Below are 14,587 nucleotides of genomic sequence, written 5' to 3'. Positions count from 1 at the left end.
TTTACATATTTTTATCTATTTTATTACTTTTCCAGTTAATTGTTCTTACTCATTGCTCAATTGCGCTCTGGAATTGTTTATATTTTTAATTCATTCTTAATAATTATGCTCTATAACTAAGGTATTAAAATGTGACATTTATTAGCATAATTCTTATTTCCTTTTATTATTTTTATGCTGTTCTTGGCATACATAGTTTTAAATTTATATTATCAAAGCTATTGTGTTAGGCATTTACACAGATAACATATGGCCTTGTAAAACTCTTTGTATAAAAATTTTAGCTCTAAAAATATAAGCTTCCTTTTATCCTTCATCTTTTCTAAAATACTTAGCATTTAATATACACATTTAAATTCATGAGAAAAGTTTCTTTTTGGTTTGGGTTTCTAGTGTTTGAATGTCTTATTGTAAATATACAAACAGCTCGGGGAGTAGTGTGATTATCTACTTGAAACTGGTAAAGAGTCATCACTATTTTAAATAAAGAGTGGTTACATGACTAGAATGAAGAGAAGCCTGTTTTATTAAAACACAATGGAATAGCATAAACTCCCTTTCCCACCTTTCACTGATGGGAACACAGGAAGAGGCAGTGATCAGATCATTTTACCCCCCTCCTCTTTTGAACGGAGATACAGATCTAGCTCTTGAGCAACCTCCCAGGAAAAACTTACTGGAAACAGAGTTACTTAAAACTTTTCATACTTGTGATATTCATCTAACATTAGTCTCAAAAACATATTCAATTTTTTTCTTACATTTTGAGGACTTGGACAAGAATATACGTAGAAACTCACCATATGTGAAAGTAGCTTAAAATTTAAGCCTCAGACTTTTCATTAAAATGTGGCTTATGTTTGTACTTGACAAATATTCTTCACAATGGCCTGGAAGGCCTGGTGCAAATGTAGAGTTCTCGCTTCCTTATATACCCATGGCTGAACAGCAGAGCAAAGGGAGAGCTGGTCGCTACCTTCAAGTTCCCAGCCCGAGAGCCTCTGCCCCCTGGTTATCACGGGGGTGCGTGTGGATAACCAAGTCCAGGCCCTGCTCTTCCCAGTCCAAACCCCTTCTAAGTAGCCAATCGGAATACTCTTCAAGGCTCAGATACACAGAACCAGAATTACACTCAGGGCCTTGTCGTGCAATTGCCAGGTTTCTGGAGCATAGTCTAGGGTGGGGAGTGTTATGTTCTAAATGGGAAACTCTCCTTGGCCCTGAAATCCCTGATCCCATGGAAAGGGGTGTAGCCATAGGCAGTGAAGTGCAGGACTCCTTAAAATTCAAGATGCTCTGAAGCAAAGATTCCTGTGCTTTGTAATCTGTCAATTGGGTTTAAGGTCTTATCTCACTCATTGACTGAGAAGACAAACTAGAAGGTGGGCGTCAGGAAAGGCATGAGGGGGAAAACACTGGAAAGCTGTTTAAATTACTCTCCCTTTCATTGGTTGTTCTGAAGTTATTGTGGTCAAAATGACACTTTTCTTAGAACTAAATGATGGAAATATATTTAAGACAAACATGCATAAAGCAGTTTAGAAACATGACTGATGTTACTACAGCAGTAATATCCATCTTCAAACACTTTACAGAGCTATCCCACTGATTAGCTTCCATTTTAAATAGTGACTTACATTCATTAGGGTTCTACTATTCCAGTATTATGGTTTCATGCCTAACAGCTTCAAAGCAACGATTTTTGGCAACATAAGGAATGGAATGTTTCAAGAAGCAATAATGTTTGTTCTTTCTGGTTTCCATGTGATAAACTCTGTGAATATATTCAGAGATCTTTGCAAATGACAAGTCTGTAATTTGGTAATATGGTCTATAATACAAATTACAAAGCAAGCACAAAGGACGATGTATCTATTTAGTCTCTTCAGTTACAAGATATTTGTATCCTGTTATGCTAATTGTAGCTGATATTTTAACTAGTTTCTGTACTGTAGAAAAGAAAGCAATGCTAAAATAAATGCGGTATACCCACATAATAGATATTACTCAGCAAAATGAATTAAAAATTTAAAAATGAATTACTGATATGTGCAAAAAACATAGGTGGGCGTCAAAAGCATTGTTTTGAGAAATAAAGCTGACTACAGAAGGATACATATGGCATGATTCTATCAATATGAAATTCTAGAAAAATCCGACAGTATTAGGAAGACGATCACAAGGCCTCCCTACCAGAGCAGAGGCATGACCCTTGAACCATCTTCACCCATCAGTGGACCTGCACCAGCTCAGAGACACGCGGACAGGAACCTCAGGTCTTCGTTCTACCCGCCAGTGGCTAGCACCACTTTTGGGGCCACATGGGCCCACGTCCCATTCACCAATGGGCTGACACCAGCTCCAGGCCCCACAGAGCCCATAGGAGAGATCGCAGGAGCTGGGTGTGCCACCATGGGCAGACAGCAGCCCCACAGCACTCCAGATCACAGCTGTGCTGAACAGTGTGCCAACGTCAGCTCCAGGACTGCTGAAGCCCAGCAGCCTGCTGTGTCAGGATCTGGGTCCACGTCTACCCACAGACGGGCTAACACCAGCTTTGGAAAGTGAACCTTGCAGCCAGTAATGTATCAGAGATGTCATATCGGGCACCCCACCGGACGGCTATCATTGGACCCAAGACCCTGGACATGCAGCTACTCACTCTGCGTCCTGGTTCTCCTGCCACTCTGCCAGCCCTACCCTCAGGAGTCCTGGGTTGTGACCCCACCCACTGGTAAGACTGCGACTCCTTGGGCCCCTCAGTCAGCAGCCCTGGGACTGAGCCCCACTCAGTAGTTTTGGCAGAGAAGGCAATGGCACCCCACTCCAGTACTCTTGCCTGGAAAATCCCATGGATGGAGGAGCCTGGTAGGCTGCAGTCCATGGGGTTGCTAAGAGTCAGATACGATTGAGCGACTTCACTTTCACTTTTCACTTTCCTGCATTGGAGAAGGAAATGGCAACCCACTCCAGTGTTCTTGCCTGGAGAATCCCAGGGACAGGGGAGCCTGGTGGGCTGCCGTCTATGGGGTCGCACAGAGTCAGACACGACTGAAGTGACTTAGCAGCAGCAGCAGCAGCAGCAGCAGTAGCTTTGGGACACCCCAGACCCTGCAGCTAACATTTCAGGATCGGGCTTTGCTTATTAACAGGTGGACACTAAATCAGAAACTCCTGAGCCCACAACCAGTCATGCTGTGTGTCATCTCCTATTGAGAGTCATTTCTGTAGTCATCTTGTATTTGAGAGTCCTAAACAGGATCAAAACAAAGAGGGCCACAGCAAGACCCATTGTGGTTAAAATGACAAAATTAAGTATAAAAAGAGAATATTAAAAGCAACAAGAGATAAACAGTAAGTTATGTATAAAGGAACTTCTGTTAGGCTATCAGCTGACTTTTCAGAAGAAATTCTGTAGGCTAGAAGGGAGAGGTGCAATATATTTAGTGTGATAAAAGGGAAAAAATATATATATGCATTTGTGAGTGTTTGTGTGTGTGTATAGAGAGAAAAACAAAAAAAAAATCCACATTTCTCATAAGAGAAAAAAATCCACATTTGTCATATCTAGTACTAAAGACTAGATGTGGCATAATAGTGTTTTAAAACATTACAAAAAAAACAGAATTAGAATATAGAAAACATAATCAGCTAAGGTTTTCAAATACACAAGCAGAGGGCACTTTACACATTTTAGGATTCAGAAAGTATGGAACTCATAATGTATCCTTTCTTTAAAAAGTTACTCACGAATGCACTCTGAATCCATTTTCTTATCATTTTCTTTATACCAGCTTTCAGTTGTGCTCATATTATGTCCCTCTTGATGCTAAAAGAACAAACATCTCTGTGGTTTCTGCTCTAAGAGCCCGCATTAGTTTAATGCCATATTTTTCTTTGTGCCTCAGAGGATCAGCCCCCTAGAGCTGCAAACTTCTGAGGGGAAGGGACTTGATTCTTCTCTTGGAGGAAGAGATCAAAAAGAAGTACAAATAAATCATTCTCACCCCACCCCATAGCCCTTTTCATTGCTGCCATGCTGTGCGCTCATACATATGAATGAATGCTTACTAATTAAGAAAAACAAAAGGGTTTACGAGGATTTCTTTCACTGCATGAGAGTAAGGAAAAAGGGAAGATGAGAGGTGTGAGCAAAGGGTGGGTGCCAGTCATTGCCCTACACATAGTTGTTGAAGTCAACTATGAATAATGTTCTTCAATAAAGATTATTCAAAAATTCACAGGGCTCTCAAATAAGGACTTCATAGCTACACATGTTTCTTATATGTTAAATGAAGCATGGTACATGCCCAAAGAATTGACTTTGATTGCAGAGTCCACCTTAAGCTTCCTTTTAAAAGGATGTGTAAAAAGGGGGGCACGTAGAATAAGATGATATATATTAGGAAATGGCAACCGACTCCAGTGTTCTTGCCTGGAGAATCCCAGGGACAGAGGAGCCTAGTGGGCTGAGGCCTATGGGGTCGAACAGAGTCGGACACGACTGAAGTGACTCAGCAGCAGCAGCAGCAGCATAGTTGTAATGAGCAGTGCAACAGGACTAAAGCTTCCAGAGAAAAGAGACTAAAATTTCCAAAGATCCTGAAGATGACAACTAATTATGAACTAAACCAAAAAAAAAAAAAAAAATATCAGATCTTTTCGGTGATTTCTTATTAAACAAATGGCAAAATAAAAACATTAAACCAATGTTTGAGGTAAGCGGTAAAATGTCAAAGTTTGTGTGAATGCACGTGTATTTTGCTGAAAGCTTTCACTTTCGTCCTGGATTCAAAGGGTTTGTTAACAAAAAAGTCACTCGTTCTATACAAATAAATAATACTAATATTTATTAGAGAATTATCTAGCTTACTTTCAATGGTGCTGCTGCTAAGTCACTTCAGTCGTGTCTGACTCTGTGCGACCCCATAGACGGCAGCCCACCAGGCTCCGCCGTCCCTGGGATTCTCCAGGCAAGAACACTGGAGTCGGTTGCCATTTCCTTCTCCAATGCATGAAAGTGAAAAGTGAAAGTGAAGTCGCTCTGTCGTGTCTGACTCTGTGCGACCCCATGGACTACAGCCTACCAGGCTCCTTCCTCCATGGGATTTTCCAGGCAAGAGTACTGGAGTGGGGTGCCATCGCCTTCTCTGTTATTTTCAATACACCAACATTAAAAGAAAAGAGAACTAGAAACAGCAGAGGATATATCACCAAATTGGGTTTTGACTGACATCTGGACTCAAATAGCGTGGAGAAGTCCCGTGATCCAGCACATCTGGAGGCCCAGGTGGGAAGGTCCCAGGCAGCGGCTCCACTCCATGGGTGAGACTTCAAAGATTGCAGTTTGGGGTTCCCGCTTATAATCCCCAGGCCACAGATGGATATAATCATCAGACTGGGAGCGAAACTGCAGCTTTCATATTATGTTATTTTTTTTTATATATAATGCCACTTGCTTTCTTCTGCAAATCTTGGAATGTTGCTAAGCCCAGGAGTGGTTGGCCAGACCTCCTCGAGGGTCTTAACAAATTTCCAAAGATCTGCTTCCTGTCATCTATTGTGTTTTTATTCCAACACTCTCAGCAGGTGTGGCTGACACCCGCAGCAGTAGTTGAATCCTATATAAGACTATTTATATAATTTCCCTAACAGCGTGCTCAGTCCTGTCTGACCTGCCAGTCTCCTCCATCCATGCAATTTTCCAGGCAAGAACACTGGAGTGGGTTGCCTCCTCCTCCATGGGATCTTCCCGACCCAGGGTTTGAACCCGGGTCTACTCTGTCGTCCGTGTCTCCTGCATTGGCAGGTGTATTCTTTATGACTGCGCCACCTGGGAAACCCATGTCAAACGTTAAGAATCCTTAATTTCATCAACAAAAGTTTGGCCTCTGTCAGATACATGAGATAAAATACCTGTTAGTTTTCAATGAGTCAGATAAATCTCTATAAGAGGAATTTTCCAGCATATATGGAAATGACTTGTCAAATTTTAGAAGTGTTTAAGCAGAGTCAATGCAGCTCAGTTGGTAAAGAATCTGCCTGCAATGCAGAGGACCTGGGTTCGATTCATTGATCGGGAAGATCCCCTGGAGAAAGAAATGGCACCCCACTCCAGCATTCTTGCCTGGAGAATCCCATGGGCAGAGCAGCCTGGCGGGCTATAGTCCGTGTGGTCACAGCGGGACACAGCTGAGTGACTAAGCCACCAAGCAGCTTCGAACTCTACTTGCTGCAGTTACAGGGCAGAGAACTGGAAAAGATACCTGGTTGAACTAAATTTCCTCTAATTGTCTTTCAAACAATTAGGTTAAAATATTTTTAAAAAGTAAAAATCTCACCTATTTTTTCTTCCCTTACATAAAGACTATTAAGAAATACAAGCATTTATTAGTATTCATGTAGAACTCAATAAAGGAAACATTTGGTTCTTAACTAATGCCAGTGAATAAAATAAAAATACTTCAAATTGCTGACACTCCTTTTTTTCTAGCTCGTAAGAACCAACATGACAGAAGATATCATACTATTTTCCAGGAAAATTTTAACTAAAGAGTATCATTACTGTCATCTGATGCACTTTTAGGAGATTCATTTATCTCTGAGGAATTACACTTGGTGGAACCAGATTGAAATGGGTGTGACTAGTGTTTATAAATGGCCTTGATCTGCTAGACATATGGAAGAAAATCATATTTGATTCATTCCAAAATGTATCAAATATAATGTGAATGACAACTAAACTTCCTAAAAGAAAAAGCCATCTGTGTAATTGTAGACCTATTTCCAGTGGGAAAAAAATGATGGCAAACTATTTCTCTCATGGTGCTAGCAACCGCCCGTGAGTTAGTCTCCACATTTATTTATTGTGTTAATTTACAAAAAAGCAAAACAAAACTCTTATTTTTATCAAGATATTGCTTCAGCTCTTCCTTCTTGTAGGTACAATGTAACCTTGTTAAAATTCTAGAGACAAAGAGTCCAATATTGTTGTAACTGTTCCATTTTAAAGAATACACTCCGATGTATATGTTTCAATCTATGTCCTCGGTGCGATGTATATGTTTCAATCTATGTCCTCGGTGCCCTTTAACGTCATTTTCCTTAAATCACGTTCAGAGCAATAAAGCAAAAGCTGCAATTAAAAAAGAGGTGTCCATATTCAGGAAGTCTTCATTTCCAAAATGAAAGGAATTTAGATTTCTAGATGAAAATAGGAAAGCAACACATGCACATTTTTTAAAGAAAGGGTAGGCTGTACTATTTTAATAGTTTCCATTTTTATATATATTCAGAGTTTGTAAGCAATTCATTATTTTAGACCAGAGCATGTAGATGCTGCATTCTCGCCTCTATTGCTAAACATGTAGAATAACAAACAGCCAGTCGGGCAGCCTGAAACTTTGAACTGACCATTCCACTGAGAACAACTGAGAAAGCTGTAGAAAAAACTTCAAAAATCAAAAACATGAGATATGAGGACAGAGCAGCGTTATAGAAAAGAGAAACCCAATGAGCTGAGTCAAATATTTTGAGCCACTTTCTAGGAAGAGATGCTTACTATGTCCTTATAGGTGACTGAGAAAGAAAATGAGAGATTTTAACAGTGTCTGAAGATGAGCAAAATCAAAATTGCACTACAAAACCCTCTAAAAATAGGGGGGATGTATACCCTCTAGAAGCCCTGTAACCCAAGGTGTAGATAACAGATATTAAGCAGCCCCCATAAAAATGAAAATCCAGCTTTGAACTGGCTTGTTCCCTGACTAGATTAGTGTGAAATGCAGTTACTGATTCTCTCAGGTAAATATTTGCCAAAAGCAAATACATTCTTTCTGAGGAAAGATATATCAGCCTTAGCCTCGGATTATCTCTATAATATTTAACATTTAATTTTGCATACTCAGAATTAGTCAGATTTATGAGCAAAGAAGTTGGTATAGCTACAGACCAAAGAAACAATAGAAGTGGAAACATATGCACAAAAGATCTGGAAATGAAGATTGGTGGTCAGTGTTAATATCCAAGTATAAATCTAACTGGCTACTATATATATTTTTTTTCATTTTTAGCCAAGATTATTTGTAAACCATTGCAATAACACACACAAAAACAGCTTTCCCCTTTCCTCAGTCTATCTGAAGCACACAGATTTGAATGTAACAACGCTGCACTCCTTTCTGTCGCTACTATCACTAATCTTGGCAGCATAGTGGCTTAAAGCAATAGAAGGCTGACGCAGAATCTTACTGGACTAAGAGCAAGGTGTCAGCAGGGCTGTGTGACTTTCTGGAAACAGTGAAAAGAATCTCCTTGTATTGTTCGGCTTCACAGGCGGCCCACATTCCTCGGCTTGTGGCCAATCTTCACCCTCCAAGCCAGCAACAGAGTGAAATCTTCTTCATTTCAGCTCCTTGACACTTTTCTTCTGCCTCCTCTTCTTCCTCTTTTAAGGAATCATGCCATCAGATCGGGGCCATCCAGATAGCCCTGGATAATCCTCTTCAGTTAAAAAAAAAGAATTGATTAGTCAATTAATTACCTCTGAAATCTTAATTTCCTGTTGCCAAGTCAGGGAACATATTAATAGTTTATGGGAAATAAGACATGGGCATTTTTTGATGAGGGATCATTATTATCCTTGCTCCCATAGAAGGATACAAAAAGGAATGCAAATTACCCATTTTTATGCTAACTAAATTTGAATATCTTGAATATACTTTTGTGTCATTTGGGAAGCATCATATGGAAAAACCAAGACATTATGACGATTGTTGGTACTGAAGCTGAATGCTGAGACAGTCAAAAATGATGGGCTGTGATTTAATGATGCTATTCCTCTCAATAAATTTTCTGCAACTTTTCACACAGCTGACTTATCCCTGTTCATTCATACCCTATTCTCATTCATAAAGATTCATGGGTAAGCGTCCTGAAAAATAAATATTGGGCCATGCTGTGCTGAGATGACCCTGAATTCCCTGACCGCTCTAATTCTTGGTCTTGAGAATGGCTGTTTCCTCTGTTTTATTCTTTGTTCTGAGATATGATCTCTTAAACTCAGCTCGTATATTAAGTACCTTAAGGTCTTGAAATCTAGATGATTTTCCTTAAAATCCCTATTGCATGCTCCTTAGAAATCTAAAATCCTACCCCAGATTTGGACAAGACACAAGGCTGTTTGTGTCCTTAGTCATTTCTGTCTCTCTCTTTCTATTTCTTCATCTCTTGTCTTTGACACATTTCCAGCTAATATAAAAGAGAAACTTGTCTCCTTTTGTTTTTATGAGATAAATAAATAAGGTCCAGTCACAGGAAAATGAAGGGGTTAAGGAAAAAAGCTGTTGTGTTCATGAAAGTGTGTGTGTTTGGAGAGGTGGGGGTGATGGAAAGAATGTGGGTCTTAGTTTTTAAATTAACTTTTATTGGAGAATAGCTGGTTTACAATGTTGTATTTGTTTCTGCTTTAACGTAAACCAGTTACATATATACATGTCTCCACTCTTGTTTTTAGATATTTTTTTCCATATAGGTCACTGCACAGTGTTAATAGAGTTCCCTGGTCGATACAAGAGGTTCTTATTATCTATTTTATATATTATAGTGAGTATATGTCATTCCCAATCTCCAAATTTATCCCGACTCCCCTTTCCCATTTGGTAGCCATCTCTTTGTTTTCTGTGACTCTATTTCTGTTTTGTAGCTAGGATCAAAATATAGGTTTTAGTGAGTAAACTTGGGGAAATTGGCAAATCTTAAGTAGATTTGGGAATTCATTAACTGTTCTGAACATTAATCTCCTCATCTATAAAATTGTAATGAAATCATTCATTGCAGTTGTTTCAAGAAATAAACTGAAATCAGTATATACATTTTAACAATTAATAGGCATTCAACTGAAGTAGGAAATGGCAACCCACTCCTGTATTCTCATCTGGAAAATCCCGTGGACAGAGGAGCCTGGAGGGCTGCAGTCCATGGGGTCACAGGGAGTCATACACCCCTGAATAACTTGACATGGCACAGCCTGGCAGGGCAGCTAGCAACATCCTTCATTTTTCTGTTTAGTTGTTAAGTGTATCCAAATCTTTTGCGACCCAATGGACTAGGGCATGATGATTTTTATGAAGTGATGAGAGAATCTGTTTCAGTCTTACATTTGTAGAAAGAACAATTTTCTATTAAGTTAAAATTGAAAGGATTCCAAAAATTCAGTATAGTTGAAGCACCTAGAACTATGCATTCATCACATAAAATTACTGAAGGAAGTTGATATAGATAATGTTCATTAAAACCTTATTTTTCTATAAAATTAAGCTACTTGGTTTCACATTTGAACAGATTTTCAATAGTTTCCAGTATTTACTCTCAAAGGATATCCTGATTACTGAAAATGCACTTAAATACTTTTCTCTTTGTGTTGCCCTAACACTGACATACGGTTATATTACACAAATATACGCATACTCTTGACTGAGGCCAAAAAGGCAGAATGGACCTTGGCATGTGAATATTATTTCTTTACTGTAGGCAAGGTAAATATATTATAAAAGTTATTAGTTAAATAATTATGTCTATTAAACACAGAACAAGTTCATTGTCTTGAGTGTGACAACTAATTTTAAAAATATATTATTTTTATGAAGACATGCTTGCTCTTCTTCTTCAGTCAACACTTTCTTACCCACTTTATTACTCACGGTCATCACCCACTCTGATCTTTTCTCATTCTTCAATTCAATATTTCTTTAGTCATCAAATAGCAAGATGCAGCTACAATATGTACAAAATTCGTCTCTATCAAGTACTGAAATTATTATTTTATTTTTCCAGTTTAATATTATATTTTCTTGAATATCAATCTCAACATACACAAAACCGAGTTCACTCTACCTCTCAAAACAGAATTGGAAAGTATTTTGATTTCATTAAAGATTTTTTTTCATGTAAAGCTGTTTGCCTTGTAATTAACGCTACAGTAACTTTATACACTCTCTTGAAATCCTCACTAAAGGTCCTTCCAACTTAAGAATTCAGTTAATATTTTCTAAAAAATAAATTGAAGAATTGATAGAATTATGTAGGTGACATATACATATGCATAAACATTCCACTTATTTACTATTAAATACTTTCACATGTGTGAAAACTTTCATGTTAACAATTATTTTTCTTGTATATTTTAGTTCAACACTGAAGAAGGTATGTTTTAATTATTTCTAATTTATAAAGTAACTAATAATGATGAGAGGAGGCACTTTGGTCTTGTAAAACTACTCTAACAAAAATGTCCTATATAGTAGAGTGAAGAATAAAGGATGGAGATAAAAAACATCTCAGAATTAGGTTATTTAGACTTGCTAGAATCTTATGACAAACTAATTATAATATAAAAATGGACATTAAATATTAAGTATGATAACTGATTCATGTTATAGACTAGAACTGAAAGTATGAAAACGCCATTCTTTTTAGACTATCATATAAATGGCATCTGGTCCCATCCTTCATGGGAAATAGATGGGGAAACAGTGGAAACAGTGGCAGACTTTATTTTTGGGGGCTCCAAAATCACTGCAGATGGTGACTGCAGCCATGAAATTAAAAGACGCTTACTCCTTGGAAGGAAAGTTATGACCAACCTAGACAGCATATTAAAAAGCAGAGACACTACTTTGCCAACAAAGGTCTGTCTAGTCAAGGCTATGGTTTTTCCAGTGGATGTGAAAAGTTGGATGTGAGAGTTGGACTATAAAGAAAGCTGAGCGCCGAATAATTGATGCTTTTGAACTGTGATGTTGGAGAAGACTCTTGAGAGTCCCTTGGACTGCAAGAAGATCCAACCAGTGCATTTTAAAGGTGATCAGTCCTGGGTGTTCTTTGGAAGGAATGATGCTCAAGCTGAAACTCTAGTACTTTGGCCACCTCACGCAAAGAGTTGACTAATTGGAAAAGACTCATGCTGGGAAGGATTGAGGGCAGGAGATGGCTGGATGGCATCACCGACTCAATGGACATGAGTCTGAGTGAACTCTGGGGGTTGGTGATGGACAGGGAGGACTGGCGTGCTGCGATTCATGGGGTCACAAAGAGTTGGACACGACTGAGCGACTGAACTGAACTGACCTGACCTGAATACACAGTGAAGTGAAAGTGAAAGCCGCTCAATCGTGTCCGACTCTTTGTGACCCCAAGGACTATACAGTCCATGGAATTCTCCAGGCCAGAATACTGGAGTGGGTAGCCTTTCCCTTCTGCAGGGGATCTTCCCAACCCAAGGATCTAACCTAGGTCTCCCTCATTGCAGGCAAATTCTTTACCAGCTGAGCCACCAGGGAAGCCCATCATATACATAAATATCATACATAATTGTAGAGTTGGACTGCTAGTAAATTTCCCTCAAACTGTAAATATTCTTTTTCATATATTTCTTAAAATCACATCCCCAAATTTATCTCAATTATATGAATAAATGAAGCACATATTGGAATATTTCTTAAAATTGTAAATTAAATTTGTATTTTGGTATAAATAAAAGCCTTAAATATAAATTATTTAGTATTGTTATTTTACAACCTAAATACTCAAAAGGAAGTGCTATCTTACATTTAATAACTGGTCCAAGAAAGAAGATATCATTCTGTCAGTAAGAAGTCCATAAGGAAGAACAGAAATTTTAGAAGAAAAGATAGAATTTATTTTTTAACATATTTTGATTATTTATACCTTTTGTGTGCATGCTAAGGAGCTACAGTCATGTCTGACCTGTGGCGACCCCATGGACTATGGGAGGAGCCCACCAGGCTCCTCTGTCCATGGGATTCTCCAAGCAAGAACACTGGAGTGAGTTGTCATGTCCTTCTCCAGGGCATCTTCCTGACCCAGGGATGGAACCCACATCTCTTACATCTCCTGTTTTGGCAGGGGGACGTTTTTACCACTAGTGCCACCTGGGAAACCCTTATATATATATGTATACACATATATACACACACACACACACATGCATATATAAATAGTATAATTAAACAATGGTGTTATGCATAATTATATATAAATGTATGCTTATAATTATATGCATAGACCTATACATATAAGATTATATAATATATGATATAACTTTATATATATAATCGTATATAATAATTATATGTTTGTTGTTGCTGTTCAGTCTCCAAGTTGTGTCTGACTCTTTTTGTGACCCCATGGAGTACAGCAGGACAGGCCTCCTTGTCCTCACTTTCTCCCAGAATTTGCCCAATATATATATATAATTATACTTTTTATTTCAATTTGGGAAATGTTTTAAAAGCACAGGATGTTAATTGAGTATATGGGTATATAAAATGATTGGAGTTACATTATAACTGAGGAACGCATCCTAAAATCAATATTTATTTTAAAACAGTGTACAATCAAAAATACTATTAAAATTTCTTAATTTATTGACAAATACTTTATATGTTTTTCAAATTAATTCATTTATTGTAACTGGAGGATAATCCTTTTACAGTACTGTGGTGGTTTTCTCCATACAGCAACATGAATCAGCCATGGGTGCATATGTGTTCCTACACCCTGAACCCCACACTTCCCTCACCACCCCAACAAATACTTTATATGTGGTTTTGTGTAAAGTCTAGTGAATGAGGAAATATGTGGAACACTCAAGATGGTTCAAAGAAAGGAACATGAGAGATATATTTAGCAGATATGGATATTTGACCTATTCTTGCTAAGTCTGCTAAGTCGCTTCAGTTGTGTCCTACTCTGTGTGACCACACAGATGGCAGCCCACCGGGCTCCCCCCTCCCTGGCATTCTCCAGGCAAGAACACTGGAGTGGCTTGCCATTTCCTTCTCCAGTGCATGAAAGTGAGAAGTGAAAGTGAAGTCGCTCAGTTGTGTCCGACTGTTAGCGACCCCATTGACTACGGCCTACCAGGCTCCTCCATCCATGGGATTTTCCAGGCAAGAGTACTGGAGTGGGGTGCCACTGCCTTCTCCGTGACCTATTCTTACCTTTAGCCAACTAGAGAACCCCTAGAGATAAATTTGAAGATGGGTGAAATTTCTTGCTGGCCTTTAGTGTTTTGACATTCAGCTATAATATAAAACTTTATTAAACTTAGCATAACTGCATTTTTTGTATATTTCTATGAAGACCGCACAAGTTAGTGAGGTTGGGTTTTAAAGCAGGCTCAAAAGTCCTGAGGAAATTTGAGTGTGCATGTAGTGCAGCTCTGACCTGTGTCTGTGTCTGTCTATATCAATGTATATCCTGGTCTATCTTAGCTAGGCGACAGTCAAGTGGGAAATATCCCTCTCAGTGTCTGAACTGAGGTTTGGGAGATTTGTAGGGTTTAGCCAAGCAGAGGAACGAGCAGAAGCACTCGGGAGGCAGAGCAGGCAAAGGCACCCAGGCGTGAGAAAAGGCAACACTGCCCACGCACAGGCATGGCTCGGGGAGCCCAGGGCACAGGGGTGCGGGGAGCCGGCCAGGCCGTGAGCCGGGAGGACTGCCCACAGCTGTGATTAACGCGGGTCTGGGCTGCCAAACCAAGGGGTTTGCATTTGATTCTGAATCT

This window comes from Bos mutus, chromosome 14, assembly GCF_027580195.1.
Source record: "Bos mutus isolate GX-2022 chromosome 14, NWIPB_WYAK_1.1, whole genome shotgun sequence".
Lineage (NCBI taxonomy): Eukaryota > Metazoa > Chordata > Mammalia > Artiodactyla > Bovidae > Bos > Bos mutus.
The sequence above is the reverse complement of the archived record's forward strand: the minus strand, read 5'-3'. Positions refer to the sequence as shown.